The sequence below is a fragment of the Taurulus bubalis genome, assembly GCF_910589615.1.
Source record: "Taurulus bubalis genome assembly, chromosome: 19".
In the NCBI taxonomy this organism is placed as follows: Eukaryota; Metazoa; Chordata; class Actinopteri; order Perciformes; family Cottidae; genus Taurulus; species Taurulus bubalis.
In genome coordinates, this window is record NC_136607.1 from 6894504 (window position 1) to 6904553 (window position 10050).

A 10050-nucleotide genomic window follows, 5' to 3' on the forward strand; every position below is an offset into this window, starting at 1 on the left:
CTTTTTATTTTGAAGGGACAGTTCTTCCAGAAATTGTAATCACAAGCTCCACTTACTGTTTAGCAGAGCATTCAGCTGCATCTTGTGGTCTTCATCAGAGGATGAAGATGGTTTGAAGTTTAAAAACTCTCCATGTCAACTTAAACCAAGCAATAACCGACTGAGTTAGATTACATTCTGGAGTTAGATCGACTTTTCTGTAAACTCTAACTGCACATGTATATAGTGGTGTTTAATCATGACTTTGTACTCCCCAAGTTACAAAAACATCAAAACCATTTGTCCTCTCCTATGTATCACGAACCCCCAAACCCCTTGGCCACCACATCTAAAGGCCCAATCTCTATTTTAAGAACCACTGCCCAGCACCAGTCAAATATGGTGAATACTCACATCTTGTCAACTTATTATTTTAAGAAAGTGCATTTTTTCCCCATTTTAGGCAGGTGGACTAGACTATTTTAGTCTCTGCACACCTTTCTGTCGACGATTTATACATTATAGCTTGAGCTCTGTCTTCGGTAAGACAACATGAACATCAAGCACCGACTAATATTATTCTGTGTGGGTCTGAAACACATTTATTACAATCCTTTATTACCGTTGGCGGCGGCAGGCGGCAATTACACACAAAGCCCCTCGTCAGGAAGCCTATTTGGTAACAGCGAACACGATTATCCCCAATCATTCCCTCTGCCGCTGAAAACAACCTTCACACTGATTTGCTGGGTTGATTGGTGCTCAGCACCCCGAGTCTGCTGGACATTAACCAATCAGAGAACATCCAAAGGAGGAATTCATTATTCTGTGAGCCCTCTCGAAACGTACTGACACAATCTCTCAAGGCTTTTCCTCGGAGCACAGCAATGACAGAGCTAGACCCGGATTTTCGGAAGTTAACGTAGGGAGACAAAATAAATCCTGTATTTCATCCTTCTATGGGCCGCTAGAAATTAGTCATGTTAGTTTTGGTTCCTGTGTGAATTCAGCCTAATCTGCTTTTCTAACAGATATGGCCACTGAAAAAAGAATTGGCTCAAAAATCTTCCAGGGAATTTATCACTAATCTCTTTCCACGTGGAGGTATCAGTCTCAACATCAAAGCAGAAACCCTGAGATGAGCCCGGTTGTAAGCTGTAAACTGCTCTTTTGCTCTTTACCGGTGGTGGGGGAGCTAACCACACATACCTTTGCCAAACCAACCAGTTGGTCCTTATCCTTCATCTATGTTCTCCTGTGACACCCCAATATACTGTTTCGATAGGATGAATGGGACTTTAGTATTTCTAGTGCAGTATCTTTTCCCCCTCATTGTGGCATGCCGAGCCATAATGGGCCATGCAGAGGACCAACAGCAATGGTTCTTGACAGTTTAGATGAGAACTACAGTTGCAGTGGATGGCCACAAGGAGCAGCAATCAGCCTATTCCACACACAAAAACAAACTTTGACATTTGACACCAAGGTAAGATGTATGCTTCATAAGAAGCATAAGAATGAAAAAGACTTGAAGGATCGGTTTGCCGAATGAACATCTGGTTTAAGACAATTCAAAACCAGCTGCACAACAGAAATTATTTCATGTCTGTAAAACGGATATTATCACAAACCTAGTGGAAATAAGTTATGCCAACATGTGGTCCCACTCGACAGACCACAGAAGGAAGAATAGAAGAAGAAAGAAAAGTGTATATGGGTAAGTATTCTATCAGGGTTATAGGCTGCCTGGGGGAGACTGTTCATTGTCCAGTGAAAAATGTTTATTAATGTTTTAACCTTTCATTAATCCATTGATTGAATAAATAACACCAGGCAGCTAGACAACTACGCTAAATAAAGAAGCCGCATGGAAAGAGCCGTGAGAGCCACACCCTGCTGTACCCACAAATACTGCCACCATCCTGCATGAAGCATGTGTGAAGGATGCAATTGGCACACAGAACTGACATTGAGGTGTTCAGTTATCAGACTGCAGCATCAGCTGCTGTCATGTCAGCTATAACACCCTGCCGGCGCATCTCCACACTGCCACTAGATGTAGCTACAATACAAGCAACTCAAATATTTAGTTTTCGGTTGAAGTTGACTGTGACTTTATAGTGTGGACACAGTCAAAAGTACTGAGTTCCATTCATCTGCTTCGGTTTCAGGGTCCAGGTTCTGTGCACTGACACACTGGCATGACTTACTGGACACTTGAATTGAACAGAGCCATCGTTAATGTCATCAGTGACACCTGTGCTGTATCTTCTGTAAAAATAAAGAAGAAAAAAAAGACCTACCCTTGTGTGGTGTTCGGGTCTGTGGGACCCATTTTAATTTTTTTTTATCCACAGAAAAAGTAGACAATTAATTATTTTTTCAAACTCAGACTCATTGGCCTCGGCTCATTTTCTGTAAAGAATATAAATTAGAACACATTTTCACAGACCACACACTGTACATCCCCCAACACATATATATTACATACTGGATGTTCATGTCCACTGGACCCAGGGCTAAGTAGTCTGGAAATTGTAGGGCTTGTGTACCTTCACTCTGTCCTCCAGTTTGGGCCTGCTTATTGTGTGTGTGTGAGAGTGTGTGTGTGTGTGTGTGTGTGTGTGTGTGTGTGTGTGTGTGTGTGTGTGTTTAGTTGTTATGCCCCTGCCATTCCCGCACAAGGTTGCAACATTTTTGATAAATTCAAGCACTTGATTGCAATTGATTTTGGAAGAGAGGGATGCTTTTGATGATGCTGTAGAGGAAGAGGTTTCAGAATGTGAGGATTACATTTATGAAAATTCAGTCTGACTTTGAAGAAGAGGATGAGATCAGCTAGTTCCAACATGAAGATGAGCCCCAGGACCAGCCAGTCAGCAGCCAGCAAGTGAAGAAATATGGATGTCATTTATTTTTTTAATTGAATGGTCTTCTTGAACACAGATCTGGCTGCCTGTGAGGTCACTTCCTCGTATGCTTGGAACCTGATGGAGTATCACATTAATTCATACACGTGATGTAAAAAAAAGGTAGAGAGCAAATATTAACCATATATGATGTTTATGTTGCTTGTAATTGGGATGAAGTAAACATTGTTGAGTATTTTAACATAAAATTGTGTGATTGTGTTGAATTAACCCCCAAAATGCAGCAGGTCCATCAGACCCACGGACACTGGCTGAATAACAAAAATATGAACACCACACACGGGTTAAACTACGGAAATGTTATAATTGTGAGACAAGTACAGCTAGTACAAAACCTAAACGGTTATTCATTGCTTTGCTTTTATCGTAGCATTATTTGATAACCTCTGCAGGTTTTAAAACATTACAAAAACTACAGCCTTCAGCAGTGCAGTTTCATAGCAAATTGCCAATTTGTGTGCATTATTTACATATCGATGGCAAACGTTTCAGTCCTCAGACGTACAGCTTCTGGGGTTCAGGTCACTTACATACCTGCCACAGGTGCAATCAATTAGCAATCAAGTCAGTTGAGTAGAGGAATGACTTTCTAAAGGTGCTCGTTAAAATGGAAAGAAAGAAAGTTTCTGACATTTTTGTTTGGTGTTTAAATTAAAGATTCAGATGTTCTTTTCTTGCACCCTCTATTGAAGCTGTCAGTCACTGTTCAATGCCGAATAGCTGTGAAAATGACGTGTTAAATGCATGCAATAGGATTTTAGCCAAAACACATCAAAGAGTGAGAGGGTTGAATCAGAAGAAGCCATTTGGTTTCGATTATTTTTTTGTCTGTGAAAGCAAATAACCTTGTAAGTGGTTAAAAATTAATATTTGCCTGGTTGATCAGCAAACAGCAAACGTTTACATGTTTTCATGCTGCTGGTAGCATTTTAACTTCAACAATGATTACTCATGGAAGAGGCTGTTTACTGCAATGCACAGGAGTCGGCTGCATGGACATTAATGCAAACGTTTTCCACAGCCACAACCAACACAGAAATAGCAACTTGGCTAAAGGCATCAAATGTGTCAAATGCGTTCTGAGAAAGCTGACGAGTGCGTTTCAAAGAAGCTGCGAGTTCAGGGTGAGACAGATTCAACTTAACTGATTCGTTCCGCTGAGTCAACAGGATGCCTCTCTTTATACCTAACCTAACTCAAACACTGATACCAGGTCTTTGACTTTCTGAGAGATGATTAAAGTAAGCGACGACTAGACAACAGGCGTTTTGTGTGCGTGACTCTTCCTGTGTTACAGCTTATCTACTTTAAACATTTACGTTCCTCACAGACACTTCAAGGAGTTAATAATAAGTAGACTCTTCACATTTCTGCTGAAGGACCCTTGTAACACTCGGGAAATGTTGAGGGAGAAGAGGAGGTTGAGTGGTGGCACGTCATGGGGGTTATCAGGAAGTAGAGGTAAACATCCTCTCTGTGTTTGGAGAAGGTCTGACAAAAGTATCTTTTCACATTGCTCACAGGTTGATTTTATTTAATAGCTCATCCTGCTATGAAGTTATTTTTTATTAATATTACCATGCAGTATTTAGGCAACACAACTACTTGGTTAGGTTGAGGAAAAGATTGTGGCTCGGGATGAAATAACTACAGGATTGGCGATGCTTAAGTACAGAAGTAATGACCCAAATAAGTCAACGTTACAGTAACAATCTAATGAGAGCCATGAGAGTGAACCAAAACTGTAAAAATGTGTGCCGGAAAAACAAAACAAAGAACTCAAAGACAAAGAAACACTTAAGATAATCTTATAACTGAGGGGGAATGCTGAGTGGACTGGTACTGATCTGTTGGTTTGTCAAAGTCACAGTTAATATAAAGATAGTATTATAGAATTAGTTTTTCAATGTGGTTTTGAGGGAAACTCACAGGTTCATACATATTAGTTGTATCCTCTGGGTTCATAGCGACAACAAATTAGATGTGGGTGAGTAGAAAGTTGCTGACTGATTGTAATAATAATTAACTACTTCTCAACTTCATCTGGCACAGAGTGACCCATTGGTTCCTCCTAACCACATACGTCTTTTCAAGTCAGGAATTTAAAGTTTTATTTTTTAAATAGACTCAATAATGTCCTGAAAAAGCTGGCATTGTATATTCTGTCAAACGTTACTCAAATGGGAAGAAACTATATACATTCATTTGAGAATATTTTGATCGGCAGATTTATACACATTTAAAAACGAGTGTTTTAGTGAGTATTTCTGGCAGCAGGACAGCGTTTGTGGAATTGAATCAAATAAACTAGAGTTGATGTTAATCATTATGAAAAATCATGTTTGGCTCATTCATGAAGTGTTTCTCATAGTTTTTAGATGATAATGGAGTTCTTGATATGGTGCATAAACAAAGAAATGTGAAGTGCTTAATGGTCTTCTTTTTTTAATATAGGAATCACTAACTAAAGCAGCAGCAATCCGAATACACACACACACACACACACACACACACACACACACACACACACACACACACACACACACACACACGCATCACTGCCGCTTAGTCACCAAGGTAACCATCATCCACTGGCAACAGTCCCTCCTCCCTCCCTCCATCCCTCCCTCCGTTTCTTCTTCTCCTCTCTCCCCTCCCCCTCTGCTCGGCTCCAATCCACAGACAGGAACACGACGGGTGGTTGCTGCTCCCATCATGCTTTGCAGAAGGAAGCAGGAAGAAGGCGGTCAGTGAGCAGCCGAGTGGACGGCTGTACTGGCAAACACAGACCGATGTAGATGCAGAGGCACCAGTCAGGGAGGTATGGCTGATGCTGCCTCCTGTTTGCTCCTCTGGTCCTCTTCGGGTGAGTCCTTCCTCGTTTGACTTGTCAATTACAAGGAGAACAGACAACCGGTGTCCAAAATTCATGCTGGACAGCTGATGCAGCTTGTAGACATGTGGAGCGGACAGAGGATGCTGCCGGTGGATTTAAAGGAGCAGAGCGGTAATCCTCTCCGGCTGAAGGGAGAGGGGTCAGCAAAGGCGACAAGACAGGCGGAAACTCCTCACATGTTCCGATTGTTTGGTTTCGTCTGCTTTTTGTCCGTCGGAAGGGATATTCCAGTCTTACTGTGCATGGCACATTGTCATGTTAACCACACAGACACACACACACATTCCAACAGGAAGGCCCCTCTCCCTTGATAGGTCTGCAGTGTTACTGTGACTCCAATTTAAACTGTGATCGACTGTATTAGATGAAGTCAAATGCAATGTTTCCACACTGACAATGATGCCATTCAGTCCAGCACATAATGCACACAGAGACACACCCACACACGTGCACAAACACACAGAGATACACTTTTGTTTCAGATAGTTCATTTTAGTCATGATTATAAAGAAAATCCGAAGCTCTCGCTTAATTTCTGAGTTTTGTTTCTTATTGCAATGCCAGCATTAATACCATAGATGCCATTCAGTGTTTCAGTAATTACTGCTGAGTCGACCAAGATAAAAGATTTCAAAATACCACCACTTCATGTAGAGCGGGGGAATTAGCCAGTAGGTAGTTGACCTCTAGCAACTGTGCACATAGTTGTCATGTGATAAAACCTGGCTATGATGGAGATTATTTACACAAGACACATTTTTTGCTTATCAAGTTACATTTCCAGCATGCAAGGTATGCATGAGGTGTGTTTTTATACATGTTGTTGCTAAACATTGCTAAAGGCAGTTGTCTTTCCAAAGTGGTGGCTATGGGGAAAAGTGAGCCGAATGCTGCAGGGTCCATTGCGCAATAGTGCACTGAAGCCTATCAATGTGGAGTAGTGCAAAACTGGTTTTAGTTATAGTGATACACATTCTACAAAATAAACAAATGGAGGCTCAACACAGAAGTATTCAGATATATTACTCAAGTGAAAATAGCAATACACTGCAATGTAAAAATACTGTCATAATGTTGCAGCTGGTAAAGGAACAGCTATAATAATGTATTTGTTGACTTACTATATTCTTCTATTAATAATCTGATTTTGCAAAGTAACTAAAGCTGCCAGTTAAATATAGCGGAGAAAAATAAATGCTTCAAAGAAATGCTGTGATTTGGCATTCAAGGTGGAAGAAAGAAACACAATGTCTTTCCCCAACAACTTCAAGGGGAGAAGCGATTAGCAGGAAGAGGGAGCAGGAAACTGAATAACTTCTTGGGTCATTTAACAGTGAGAGAAAATTGTTTTACTGTGTGGTGAAAATTACGAGATTATACACGTTAAACTGTATCTGGTTGGTTTTGTGGTGTTAACAAAACATGGAATTAGATTTAAGAAAAAATAAGATAATTTAGGTCAGGAAAATGTATTCTTACAGATAAGATGTCTAGGTCAGGATTTATATGAAATAAACTGAAACACAGCTTCCTGGAAAAGATAAAAATATAAAATCCCTCTATGGTTAGAAGTATTATTATGGTATATTAGATTGTATGGTAATATATATGTTATCTGAATTTGAATCAAACTGCGTCCAACATCTTGATTATTCAGAAGCACAGTATCCACCTTTTTCAATTATTAATTAAATATTTAGCTGAATGACTAAAGGAGTGTTCAGTGTTGCTCTGGTTGGTTGACTATAAAGCATTTCATGAGAGTATTATTAAACCACCGTTAAAGTGTTTTTTTTTCTTTTTAAGTGAATTAGCAGGTCAGATTGTCCTCAGTGCATGGCTTTCTAATTATGAGCTCATTTTTAGAAATGTAAATGAAAAAACTAAATACTTAATATATACATTACAGTGTCTTGTTTTGATTTAACCTGGCAGGTACAACTCCCTTTTACTTCACCTTTTCACACAACACTGGTCTAATCTGAGTGTATTTGCTAGGAGACATATATAGGTTGTTTCTGTCGCCGATCACACAGATCACAGGTGTTTATCTCCTGTTTGCTATGCAGTCCTCTACAAGGATGTATTTGAACAGTATGACTTGCTGACATAGGGGTCTGTGCTCACTTTGCAAAGATGATTGCAGGCCCTGGCCGTCTGCAGGGCAGATATACACTGTGATTCAGTAAAATATTGACTGGATTTAACTTCTTGCCCAGAGTGGCCTCTCACACTCACACACACACACACACACACACACACACACACACACACACACACACACACACACACACACACACACACACACACACAAGGTTTCTAGTTGGTGCACATGTTGACAAGCCCCACCCACTCTTGGTGACCCAGCCAATAGGAGACTGATTGGGTGAGCAAAGGGCTGCTCTTATCTCACTATTTATCCAGCTGAGATCCCACTCACATCTACTGTTGTCCGGCTGCTCGGATGACACTAGAGACAAAGAGAGAGAGAGAGACATATGACACATGAGAAGAAGTTAAAAGAAGATTTAAATACGACACATCAGAGGCTCGTGGTCCTGTTTGTCCCTGTGCCAGTGACTCTGCAGGTAAGTGTGTTGTCACACATTACTGACTGTAACTGTGTGTCCAAGAAAGAACCACTGATGTTGTTTTAAGTTGTTTTTTATTACTTTTGGAAAGTCACAGTTTTGATCTGTAGGTGATAAGATGTTTATGGCACAAACTTTATTTTATAGGTCATTTAGATTATATTAAACCTGTAGGGCCATCAATATTCTTTCATGGACTATTTTAAGAGTATCTACAGTCAATAATTGTTGGAGTAACTACTTTTGAATAGGTAAGAATTACAGTAAATCCTACATTTCTGCTCTCATGCTCCAATCAGGATGATTTCCCATCGCATGTCTGACTTGATTTTCAGAGTTTTCTGCTAAGAAAAGATGGTTTCCACTGTATTAATTTGGAAGCCATTACTTACATTGGGGAGTTGTTGGTTGGACCTTTCCTTAGCCCTGACACCAGCAAGTTTTTCTAGAGTAATTTTCCACAAGACTCATCTCTTATCTAGTTTATTAAAGTCAAGAACTTAAGAGTGTCATTTTTAGTGGGAATCACTTTCTTTTATGACTTTTCATTCATATCAAATCTATTAGAAATTGCCTCTCGACGGAAGTTTAGTTAAACATTAAGGTTTGGAGAATGATTTGCACCTTTTCATAAGCACCTGTTCTCCAAATCAACGAGTATTGGGCTGATTTTTATCTGGTTGTCATGTCATGAAACTACCGGTATTGTTGTGTCGACTAAGGACAATAGTCCTGGCTTCAGTAGTTTAGCACTGTTTGAAAATTCTTCAACTGGGGGTCTAAATGACACTCAAGTAATGATATTTGTCATAAAATTAGGGTATACTTTTGGTCAAAGATTGACATAATTCTTTTCAATTGAAGACCTTATAGAACTTCATTGATTCAAATTGGTGAAAAAAGAGTTAGATTCACCCCTTTAGACTTGTAACTTGACAGGGTAGAAAAGACTTTACATGAAAGGCAAAGAAAGGAAGCTTCACAGTCTATGGTAATGTCTCAGCATTTAGAGGGGATTCCTTTATCACATGATTAAAGGCGGAGAACATTGATTAGAAACAGTTTCCAGAGACAGCTTGGATCGAATATTCAGGGTTGACGCTGAAGTAAATCTTATTATTTGGGTCCAAAAGGTCCTCAGTGTGACTCCTGCCATGCTCAGCAGTCAATCAGGTGTGCTTCTTGAAAGAGGACCTTGTTTAGGTGGACATTTTGTTGGCAGCGGGGTTAAACACAAATGTGAGGTCTTGGTCTCTTTTTTGTCAAATTGTTAAAGGCTCATTATTTATCTCCCGTGTTTTTTATCTGTTAGACAGGTCAGGCTGGATTTATGAGACCCATATGAACACAGACTGGCCTCTGTATTGGTTTGTTTTCCATGCAAAGTGAGCAAGTAATGTCAAGCAAAGTCAAACTGCCTCTAAACAGCGAGTGGAAGAGGAAAACAACAACATGTAACTTAAATGTAATTTAAACAAATGCAAAGATACAAATCTGATTTACACATAAAATAAATAATTTCACTCTTCTTCACCCCGTCATATCAGTCCGTGGTGACACAGGAAGTCTAAATCACAGCACATACCAGTGTTGTGATGGCCGAGGCTGATAGCACATCTTTGAGAGTGTTTAATGGTTTCTGTGACATGGCCAT